The 12,281-nt window shown below is 41.0% G+C and overlaps 1 long non-coding RNA gene and 1 other non-coding gene across 2 annotated transcripts; both read left to right on the plus strand.

The window, feature by feature from the left end:
* The first annotated feature begins 157 nt into the window (after positions 1-157).
* LOC111948522 (U1 spliceosomal RNA) lies at positions 158-321 on the plus strand. The gene has a single exon (XR_002874536.1). It is a non-coding gene; the product is annotated as a U1 spliceosomal RNA (small nuclear RNA).
* Positions 322-8,611: 8,290 nt separating this feature from the next.
* Positions 8,612-9,189, plus strand: LOC144981587 (uncharacterized). Its single transcript, XR_013647190.1, has 3 exons — positions 8,612-8,746; positions 8,842-8,918; positions 9,070-9,189. It is a non-coding gene; the product is annotated as an uncharacterized LOC144981587 (long non-coding RNA).
* The last annotated feature ends 3,092 nt before the right edge of the window (positions 9,190-12,281 follow it).

A 12,281-nucleotide genomic window follows, 5' to 3' on the forward strand; every position in this document is an offset into this window, starting at 1 on the left:
ACGTTAGTGTTTGTGTACAGATGTGTTTGTGTAGCACAGTGTTGAATGTGAGTCATGCAGTGTGTGGTTGTTTGTGTGTGTGTGTGAAGTTTGTAATGACCTTAAAGCTGCACAGTGTGTGTGTGAAAGTGGTGTGTGAGTGTGACATGAACAACTCATACTTACCTGGCAGGGGAGATACCATGATCATGAAGGTGGTTCACCCAAGGTGAGGCTCAGCCATTGCACTGAGGCTGTGCTGACCTTTGCGAATTCCCCAAATGTGGGAATCTCAACTGCATAATTTCTGGTAGTGGGGGACTGCGTCTGCGCTCTCCCCTGATTATGTGTTCAAAGAAAAACTATACAGTAAAGTGTTGCTGAAACTGCATGAATGACCAGGATGACCTCTTATCTTTGGGTCCTGATGAGAAAAGTCAATGAGTTAGATTCATGCAATTATTCAGTCCTATTAAGAATCTGACCTTGAATTAGTACTGAGTGACAGATTGATGTCATTGCAATGTATTTTCCTGGTTTAGTATCAGCTGATAACTATGGTATATCAAGGTATAATTCAATTAACTGCATTTATCAAACCTGAAATCTCTGTGGCTCCTAAGAGAAATGTGTAATCATCAGCAGGTTGTTTTAGTTTGGAAGAATTTCTCTAGCATAATTAGAAATAAGTCAATACCAGGAATGCTTTTGCATTTTCAAAATGAACCTGTATTTCTTGACTCAAAATGAAACTAAATAATCAGTCAAACCGCTTTTCTTCAACACGGCTCATCCTGCCACTTAACCAAAATGATAAAGAAGATATTTGGCATAGGGTTGGGCGATGTCCCTTAAATTGGCCGTTGACGATGTTTGCTGTCAACCATCGGGATGGACGATGACATCGTTGGGGGGGGGATTTTTACATTTTTCGTTCTTATATAACTGCTATTCGTTTTTTTGCTTTTTTTATTTTATTTTCCAACTAATGACTAATCCGCGATGATCCAGTATAAACTGAGGGAAGTGACTTTAACAAAAAAAGTAACAAACAAAATAGAAAAGAAGTAGTCCGCTCCCGTGGACCGGCGGAGCGTGGACTTACAGCTTTGTGTTTGAGGGGAAGGGGGGGGGGTGCTTTGTTACATGAGCGCTATGTGTGGGAGATTTAAGACTGCGATTCGTCCCGCAGCTCTAGGGGTACAAGCAACCGAACTCAGAACCGGGTCTAAAAGTGTGTGTCTGAGCACAGCTCGGATCGTCAGCACACACAGCGGTTTGAGCTTCAAAGCAGAAATGTCGCTCAGTCCTTAGAAAACATTCAAACAATCACGCGGATTTGTGTTTCCAGTCGTGTCCCGACTAAATAAAGGCTGATGTTATTCTTACATGTTTACGTGCAGCCAGCAAGCAGCACCACCCAAAGCTAATGTTGTTAGCCCGTGTTAGCATACTGCTAATCATGGCTTCGTTCAGAAAAAGCACTGACCACACGGATTAAAATTCAAATGATGAGCGAACAGGTGTTTCATAATAACCGTAACATTATTAAAAGCACGTTTAGAAGATCATCTCGTATTTTACCGAGCTGACATGTCAATGTATATAGCCGCTCGGCGCTGTTTAACATTGTTTTGTATTGAATTGTTACATTCAATAAAGTTTGAAAAAAAAAAAGCCGCTCTGCGGAATTTATATCCTTCCGTTTTCAAACCCTACTGCGCATGTGCGAATGATTTATTCCGAAGTGTGACCTTAGTGAACGTTTTTATATTCTGAAAACATTTTTCTGGGCCCATGTACACGGTTGGATTCTAATCCGACCATTGATCCCATCAAGATATTTTGTACATGTAACCGCGGCTTATGGTGTCGACGCGCAACGTGGCGGGGGCGTGGCATCACGATTGTGGTCTCTCCATCGGGATGTCAGTCACCCATCACGATGGACGATGATATCGTCCATCGGCACAACCCTAATTTGGCATTTCATTTTCAAAAAGTTCTATAGACAATGTGTAGCAAAATTCAATTTGGAATGTCTAATTTAACAATTAAAATTGATTAACAGAAATGCTATTTCATTTTCACAATGTAACTGCATCAAATGACTCAAAAACAAAATAAAATGTAATCCACCAAAATGCTTTTTCATTTTCTACTTAAAAACACTTATTCTGTGACATAATTACAGCGACAATGCTAAGAGGGGATCGCATTTTCACCTTTTTTGTGCAAAGAAATGATTTCCTTTCTCAGATTTTGTGACATTTCTTTCCCATGAGGAGCCATTGCTGACAGCAGGAAATGGGAGGATCTTTTCGTTGTTATGAAATGCCCTTTTATGGTCACCTGTGTGCTGGACACCTCTCAAATGATTCATTAGACCAGTGTTTTTCAACCAGTGTGCCGCGGCACACTAGTGTGCCGTGGGAGATGGTCAAGTGTGCCGTGAGAAATTGCCCTCATTAACTGATCTAAAAGCAATTACCATCTCCAGGAAATCAGCTCTTTGTTCATCCAAACAGGCCCTGATAAAACACTGAGAAGTTAAGAATATGAAATGTCATAAAATTATTTTTTCTTTGTGTTTATATGATTCTATTAAAGACATTTTGATAAGAATAACGGGATACCGCGATTTAGCTGCAGCTATAACTGTGTAAGGAAAAGTCCCGCCCCTTTAACTGTCTCCACCAATCATTCTTGAAGGCTTAATCACATGTCATCAGTCTGACCAATCAGTAGTGGATAAAGTATTCACTTCCTTGTTTCGATTTAGCGCAAAAAAGTCTCTCTGTTCTAACAAAAATACCAGCTAAAGCTCGTCTTTAGCGGTGTAGCTTTCCACAGAATCTGGTATCAGACTGTGGAACAAGTGAACAAAACCATGAAGCTCAAAGACGCTGGTCTTTCTGCTGTCGGCGGATTACGGGCACTACATCTCCCATGATGCAGTAAAGTCACTGTCTTAGCGCACAATGAGTCTCTCCTCTTAACGTCTTAAAACAACGAACACACATCAAACAGTTTTTGAATCTTTTGACTTAATTTTTAATACATCTTTTAGAAAAAACAGCTTCAGCTTCCAGCGTTTTCTGCAACAATCATCACAAAAATGCATGTGAGAGCGGCTGTAGATCAACACAGACTGAGCTTTTTCTTTTTTTTTTTAATTTATCTATTTTTTTGGATGTTGGTGTGCCGCGGGATTTTTGTCAAGGTTAAAGTGTGCCGTGGCTCAAAAAAGGTGTAAAACCACTGCATTAGACTCACCTGTGGTTGAATGCCTGTTGAGTAGAATTTGTAGTCTTAAGTTTGGCTTTTCTCCTGTGTCACTATGACTGGGGTGAACTCAGTTTTTGTAACATGGGCTTGAATTTGTTAGGAAAATATCTTTTTTTGTGTGCAAATTATCATATCTTGTTTGCAATCAGTGACAGACCCTTACAGGTGTATTTTGTAGTCTAGTATTTCACAGAAAATGATGATTCTGAAAGGACACTAAAGGTTTTCTGACAAATGTAGTGGGGTGTACTCATTTATGCTGAGCACTGTATATAGTTTGGAAGATGATCTTCACCAATTTGCCAAAATAATGCTGATGGCGTGTGCTGGTTTTTGATGACCGAACAACCGTATTCGTGCTTCAACTGCTAACCGCCAGAAGGTTGTAAAACTTTATGGAAAGTACCTTTTGAAGTTTACCTTTCACATCCCAGTCATCCACTTCCTCCAAGGTGACATCAGATGTTTCTTGACATGATATTTCTGAATATAACCTTTCTGAGAAAATTGATGGCTTGATGCCTCCATGAGTGAGGGCAAGAGCGATCATTTGCCCCAGAAGCCAGAGCTGAAAGACAAATGTGTGAAGAAAAAAGTATGAATTGAAATGTTCCAAAGGTCATGGTAGTGAGCTTTTACTGGTTCAAACCACAGAAATGACTTCATCCAGCTGCATTCTTTTGTTAGTAAATAAATGGATTATTATAGTGATTGAAATGTTAATTTTCCAGCAAAGGACTTAACCAGCCAACCAGCATTGACATTTTCGCTGCCACTGAAAAACATACTGTCTTTTGAAAAATTCCCTGGTTGGCCCTCCATCATCAACAGCAGCCTCTGATGGTCCAACGCCGTCAATGAAAACAATGTTAATCCCATGGCGAGGATTAAAGCGCTGTCTCCGGAAAAAACGAATCGGTTGTCATATTTATGCAGTTCTGAGGGTGTTTGAATCTGCTAGGGCAAATCACAAACTGCGCTCTGAATTCTGACACATTCCTTGCGAGAAACTTGTGTCAAAACTGATTTGTGTCCGATAAATGAAGTAGGGGGGAGGTAGGGTTAGAGGAGGTGGAGTCAACCAATCAGAGTGCAGGACTCTGAGTACTTGGTAAAGTCACAAAGGTCTTCACAGATTTGGACTTCCTGCTTCAATAACTTCTGATAAACGTTCAAATGTGACAGAGTATCTCAATCATTTCTCATCATTTCCTGTGGTCCTAAAGTTCCCCTCAAGCACCACGTCCGCGTCTGACAAGGACCTCAAGTAGGAAAGTAAATGTTTTATTACGTCAAATTTGGTAGAAAAGTTCAATTGTGAAACATTACCAATGTGCAAATCAAACACACTCTTAGCTTTTGGGTCGTTTATGGCCACAACACTTACTTGTTCCTTTTCTGAGATGTATTTTCAGAACCTCTTCATCTGCATGCTGGTGATGTGGGTCAGCGGTGTGTTCAACCATCTCCTCACAGAGCTGTTTGCTTTCTGTGTATCTCCCTCTCCTTCATGCTAAATGTCTCTGGCCTGTCCTTTTGTGCTGCATACTGCCAGTAGAGTTCCCTCATCTCCTGGAAGGTGTGGTCTTCCAATCCTTTCTGGCCATGGATGCTCCTGTCAATGTTGGCCTCAAGGAGAATGGAGACTTGATTTTTGGGTAAAATAGAGCTAAAGGGCTGGACAAATAAAGTAAGAAATTGCTCTACATTCTACTGGCAGCTATTAAGAAAACAATAATCAGAAAATGGCTTAAACCTGAACAACCAACGACTGGCTTGACGGTATACAAAGAATAAATACAAATTTAACTGATGTTTTTTACACTACTTGGTCTAAATGGACAGAATAAGTAAAGCCTATAAGATGAGACTTTATGTAAAGTGTCACTGAAATGGTCATATATGTTTTGAACAATTCCTGCTCTTTCACATGTTTGTTCTATTTTCCTTAAAGACTGAGAAAGCAAGATCATTGCAGTCTATCAATGTACAATTTTTCATGTGCTTTTTCAATAAAAAAAAGGATTAAAAGCAGATTTTTAAAAAGAGCAACAATCAGACAAATGTGCACGGATCAAAGGAAAGATGTGAAGGAATCCAGAGGCTTGTGGTGTAAAGTTGGCGTTCAGTACAGTGACAGCTTTTGGGAAGAAACTGTCTCTAGGTCCCAAAACATCACAGCTCTGGAGAGGATCTGCATGGATGAATGGACCAAACCTGTTGAAGAACTTCAGGAGACCTTTGACCTTTGTCATGGAAACATTACAAAGTATTGAGTTGAACTTTAGTGCCCAGTTTTAAAAATAAAGAATTTCAAAAAGGGATTTTCTGGATTCTGTCTTTACATTCCGTCTCTCAGTTGAAGTGTTTTTGTGGTAAACATTACAGACGAGAAGAACTAATAGCAGGACACCCCCCAAACAGATCAAGAGGAAGATCCACGAGTACAAACGCTGTCGCCTGCAGCTCTGAAGATTGTTTTTCTGTCTGCTGCTTGTTACCAAGTGACACGTGGACCGGTAATGGACCGCGGCACTGGACTTTGGTCAGGTCGCTCCACCACCTCAGCCTGTCTGTATTGGAGTGTAGGATGAGGTAGTCTCCACCTACAAATACCTGGATCTGCAGCTGGACAACAAGTTGGACAGGTGTATAAGCAGACTCTATTGTTGGTGCGAGTCTGGACTCTGGAGACAATGGTGGAGGCAAGACCTAAGTCCAGCCTCAGAGCAGTGATGAGGAGCATGAACCACCCTCTGTCCGTACTCCATGGATGAGGTGTGGAGAAGCAGCAAAAGATGTGGGTCAAACGCTGATTCAGCAAAAGCTGTAGGTCAAATGCTGAGTCAGCAAAATCTCTGGGCTTGTTCAGCTGCTGCAGGTTTTCCTTCTGGGACCAAACCTCAGTGTTTCATCCTCCCAGTAATGACTAAAGCAGAAGGAAAACGTTTTCTAGAAGCCTCCAAACGTTTTATGAGCTTCTCAAAGGACTGATGGGAGGTTTCAGGTCTTCCTCCCCCCAAACCAACCCAGAAACGGCCCGTATTGAAAACAATCAATCTTCTGGACGAATTTGAGATGAAATGAGGAGGAACTCCTTGAACCCCCCCCACACAGCAGCGGGAGGCCCTTTGCCGAGTCCGCGCTTCCCTCTTCGGCTAAATTCGGGTTCCCTCGTTCGTGTCTGTCGCTGTTCGTGCGCCTCGTGAATGTGTGACGTTTCACCTGCGTTGCTTTGATGGGGCTGACCCCGCCCACAATAAGAGCAGTAACCATAGCAACAGAAGAACCGATAGATCACGCAAAAACTTCAGCTTCAGTTCCCCCCACCTGATCCAAAACTCAAGTTAGATTTTTCTTTAGGATTTTTAACTGAAACTGCAAAAGCAATGACCGGACTGTAGTCTCTAAAAGCTTTTCCGTCGTTGGTTATTAGATGAACGGCTGTGTTTGGTAGTTTGTGGTCGTCTTCAGATTTGGGGACATTTGGGTTTAAAATAACTTCAGAAGTACCAGTAACATTGTTTTTCAAACCACACATTGATCACAGCCCACTTTCTTTTAGAGCCCTATACCAATTCTGGTCATGTCAGAGTTTGTCACAAATTAAAATCTAAGAAGACCAATAACTCAATCCAAAATGTAATGTAAAGTAATCCAAAAGTAAATGTAAAGTACTTCCAATCGTTATAGTTCTGTTCATTTTAAACACCTGACTTAACAAATCATCTCAACTGTTCTTAAAAACGGCTAATGAAAGTGACCAACAGACAGTCGGGTTGGAACAGAAAACAATTACCAGTAGAATATATTTCAATTCCAGTCATGAGTCGATGCATCAGTTACAGCTACCAACCAAAGTACAGAGAGAAAAATGTTTGGTAGTGCTGAGCCAAAGTTTCTGCAGCTCAGAAATAAACGGAGACTCAGTTCCAATAGATCAGAGTGACTGGTTCAAATCTAAGTCAAACATTGGTCATTCATAGCCGTTCATAGTAATGCAACCACAGGGGGGCAAAAATCAATGCTTTCATGCGCCGGTCCCAAGTCCGGATAAATGCAGAGGGTTTTTTCTGACATCAAAGCAACGCCAAATCCAATCTGTCAACCGCCAACAGAACTTTCCCATCGAATCACATGACTCAGATTCACCTTTTAAAAGCAGAGCTTTGGCTCCAGTGTTGACGTTCTTTGAATTCACTTGAGTCAGCTAATCAGCAACAGCAGCTGGTAAACAGGCGGGATTGTGGCTCTGGAGGACCAGGGGTGGCCAGCCCTGGTTGAGGCAACTAACACAGTTCTGAAGCAGAGAACAGCAGCTTTCTGTTGATATGGAACACTTTACAGTAGTAAAAACACCAAAACCAGCTGCCTTCAACCAAGAAAAGCAGCTTTGCTGTTCTACTAACGTTAGGCGTTGCATTTTCTAAAGTAACGTGTTGCACTTACTAACTGTATCAGGAGGAATGTCACTTTGTAAATTGATTCCACTTGTGTGCACCAGCTGCTCGCCTGCAGTGGGCTTATAAAGCTCCTCTGCAGGACTCAGTGCACGGCCAGAGAGCACTGAACCTACCCGGCTCCCGTTAGCCGGGTAGGTTCAGTGCTCTCCCTCAAGTTTTGCTGCTTTTTGGCCATCCCTAACCTGAGAACGTGTTGATTATATCACAGTTTTTTTTTGTGTATCGTCAGATCGGATTGTTATCAAATTTGGCCAAAGTCGTCAGAAAAGTCCTTTGTATGGCAGGTAAATTGTTTCCTGTTCAACCACAGAACGAAAAAATATGTTTGTTAAACATAGTTGAAAAGAAACACAAACAGCTAATGACAAAGTACAGGAAACAATTTATCGGCCGTACAAAGGACTTTTCTGAAGACTTTAGCCAAATTTGACAAACGACAAGATGTGAAAACACGACGTACCTAACGACACTAGCAACGGTATCTAAGGATTTTCCTGATGATGTAGAAAGACGACATGGAGAAACAATAATAACAAATATAAATGCAAAGTTTTTATCACAAAACAAACACAAAGTAATAATCAAAGAAGCATGGGCACGCAGAAGATATTGCTTAGTAGTATATAGAAATGAACCAATGTTCAATAAACCCGTTCAGCATACATAGATGGTGGACGCAAAAACACATTTACATAGTTTTGGCACAAACGGAACCTCATAGGAGAAGACTGGGTTGTTGAAAATGAAAAAGCATTTTGGCTGATTGATTTTTATTTATGATCCAATTGATGCAGTTACATTGTGAAAAGGAAAAAGCCTTTCCATTGTAGACTTTTATTTTGAAATATGAGACACAAATCCTTCCATAGGACTTTGTGTAAAATAGATGATGTATTTCTAGCAGGTGGAGTTACATCTGTAATCACTGCAGTACTCTTTTTAGATCAGAAAAAGCCCGCCCTCTGCCTCCACACTGCACTCCTGCCAGAGTTCCACCGAGCAATGCTGCTCCTCAGGTACACCTGATGACGGACATGTGGCCCTGTGTGGTGATGGGTTTTTCTGAAATGTCATTTTTAAATATTTCATGTGGTGCTTCTGTGCATGACAGAGTGTTCGAGCTGGAATCATGTGTGGCAGCACTTTGTGGAAACCCTCCAGGCTGTTGCTTCCTCTGAGACCTTCCTAGTAAGCCACAGCCACACCGTTGACCATCAATTCTTGACAAACAGGAGGACTTATGTGTTTGGAATTAGTGTGCGTCTTTCTCTTCATTGGTACCAAATGTTAAACTTGATCAATGTCCTAATTGATTGTTTACTGAGAGGTTTTTATTTAGTCCAGCTGGATCTTTTACCTCCTCTATTGCCACCTGGAGGAGCTGGAAGGTTTCCTGCAGCCCGAGTGTTGACCTCTGCACGATGCTTCAGCTGCTCCCCTTGACGAGCAGATCCAGGTCACGAGAAGATCCTCTGCTAGATCCTTTAGATCCTCTTCAGTGTGACACTCGTGGACCTGTCACTAAACCTTCACCATGGTGTTCCCATCTGTTCTGTCCTGCAGAAGTCTTAACAGTGAGTCATCAAAGGATTCTTTTCAAAACCATTCAGATACTGTTTAGCCCCCTCACTCACAGGTAAGAACACCTGGAAACATGGCTTAAAGGGCCTCGCTGAGCTGGGACAGAACTGCACAATCCCATGCAGGCCAGCGGGCCATTGTGCTGCCCTCTTTGTTTCTGGCTGCCTTTGGATCATGGTGCAAAACACAGAACCTGCAAACCAAATAACTAAAAACTAAATTTAAAAATGAAATGATTTTAGGATGCAGCTGTTTTCAACTGCATTTTTGCACAATTAAAAATGGTTAAAAGCAAAGTAATAAACATTTTTCCAACAAATAAAAATTGAAATGTTTTTGAAGATGTTTGAACTGGATGTTTTCAAAGAGGTTGAACTTCTGGGAAAAAAGCTGCTGTTTGTTGGACAGAATAACAAATGTTTGAACTTTTGACAAATACAAACACTAAAAAACGGCGTCAGGTAAAACAACCAAACTTCATAGAGCAGAAAAGTAGATCCTCATCCATTTCTGCATAAATATCAACAGAAAACACCATAAACTGATGGAACAAACGTGAAGAACAACTATGGAATAGCCTCCTGAGAACCGAGGAAAAAGTGTCTTACAATTTCTGTTTTGTGTGATTTCCCATTTGGGCCTAAAAAAAACAAACCTTACAATTTTAATGAAAAAAAACATTTTAATTTCCCAAAATGTCAAATGTTGAGGACAACAGGACGATATTTCTGTGAAAAGAAATTTGCAAAATCAAAAAAAAGAAGCAGATTAAATCTTTAGAGTAATGTTCACCCAAAAAACATTAAATTTTGTTCTAAAACAATAAAATTCTATATCATTCTTTTGTTACTTTTGGACCATCTGCTACAGAGGAAGATCGACTGGTAAAATAAGAGCTTTGCTTATTGGCTCAGCTCTCTCCTCACCACAACAGAACGGTACATCAACCACATAACTACGGACGCTGCTCCACCTGTCAATCTCACGCTCCTGTCTTCCCCTACTCATGGACAAGACTCCAAGATATTTAAACTTCTCCACCTGGGGCAGGGACACTCCACCCACCAAGAGAGGGCAAACTACCTTTTCTTCGGTGGAGAACCATGGCCTCAGATTTAGCGGTGCTGACCCTCATCCCAGCCGCTTCACACTCGGCTGCAAACCGCCCTAACGCACGCTGGAGGTCCCAGCTTGATTTAAGCCAACAGGACAAAGTCATCTGCAAAGAGCAGAGATGAAATCCTGTGGTCCCCAAACCAGACCCCCCTCCGGCCCCTGCCTGTCCCCTAAAAATTCTGTCCATGAAAATATGAACAGAACCGGTGATAAAGAGCATCCCTGCTGGAGTCCAACATGCACCGGGAACAGACTGACTTTGACTTACTGCCAGCTACATAAACCAAGCTCTAGCTCCGGTCATTCAGAGACCGGAAAGCCCTCAGTAAGGCTCCCCGGACCCCATACTCCCATAGCACCCTCCACAGGACACGACCGCCTTCTCCAAATCCACAAAACACATCTGGACTGAATGAGCGAACTCCCTCATTCCCTCCAGCACCCTAGAGAGGGTGTAGAGCTGGTCCACTGTTCCACGACCAGGACGGAAACCGAACTGTTGCTCCTAGATCTGAGGTTCGACTATCCGATGGACTCTCTTCTCCAGTACTGTGGCATAGACTTTCACAGGGAGGCTGAGGAGTGCGATTCCCTGCTAGTTGGAACACAACTAGATCAAACACAGATCTTTGAAAATGTTATCAATGTACTGTAAAAAGTACGGGATTGGACTCCGGTATTCACAAACTTTGGGGTCATCTTGATAGGCAGGGCGCCCTGCTAGCACAGGTGTAAACCTGTTATAATGGACGTTTAGAAAACCCCATAAAATCAAGTTAATAAAAAAAAAACAAGTTCTTTTTTTTCCATTTAAACATAGTACAAACACTACAATGTTCCAGGTCATAAAATGTAAGACGATAGCCTGAAACTAAACAAAACGTACAAGTTAGTCCTGGTCCACAGAGCACAATGACTTTGCTGCTCCTTCTCTGACTCATCAGATTCTCCTGAACCTCATCCTCCTCATCCTTTTCATCCTTCGAAAGCTCCAAATCTGAATCGCCCTCAACTGTCTGTTTTAGAATCATCCCTGCTTCACTTTTTTCTCCTAAAATAATGTGCAGCCATTAAATGCATTAAAATGATCCTGGTGTCCACTACACTTCACATTTATTAAATACCTGCTGTTTTAATACAGAAAACATGAAACTGTTTTCAGATCTAAAAATATTGTTTCTAACATGTTTATGACCAAGAATATATATAATTATCATGGTAAAAAAAAGGGATAGATACAGAAAATTTGACTTGCATTTCACCTTTCCATAACTAAACTTAAAGTTCCCAGCATGCAACCTCATCACATGACACATCACTAGAAAGCCCAGGATGTCCTCTACAGAGTAGATTGGGATTTGGAAAGGTATCTCCTAATTCCTTAGAAATATACAGGTAAACTAAATGTCCATTATAATGGACGTAATGAATGGGCCGGATCTCAGGAGGATAGAGAACAGATTTAAACATAAAAAGGTTTAAATGGGGGTGAAATTACTTATTCAGAGGCGAACATTTTCTCTTGTTTCAAAAAAAAGTTCAGCTACGTGTTTCTAAAATGATAAAGTCAAAAAGAAATCATAAAATAATAATTAAACATTCAATTCGCCTGCATGTATTTCCACGTGTTTCTTCAAGCAGCTTCTTATAAAGTCATTTCTGGAAATAGTTTCATCTAAGTTTAGTTTTAGTAATTATAGTTGATACTTTAGACGTGTCTTTGCAAAGCTAAACAAAGTGACGCAGATATTTTATGTTTGTGTTTTTATATTTTTTCAGGTTGATAAAAATCAAGTTTTTTTTTTATGAAAATGCTTTAGCGAAAATCAAGTTTTCGAGACAAAAATACCTACA

The sequence above is a fragment of the Oryzias latipes genome, chromosome 13 (assembly GCF_053564925.1).
Source record: "Oryzias latipes strain Hd-rR chromosome 13, Olatipes_Hd-rR_3.1".
NCBI classification, from domain to species: Eukaryota; Metazoa; Chordata; class Actinopteri; order Beloniformes; family Adrianichthyidae; genus Oryzias; species Oryzias latipes.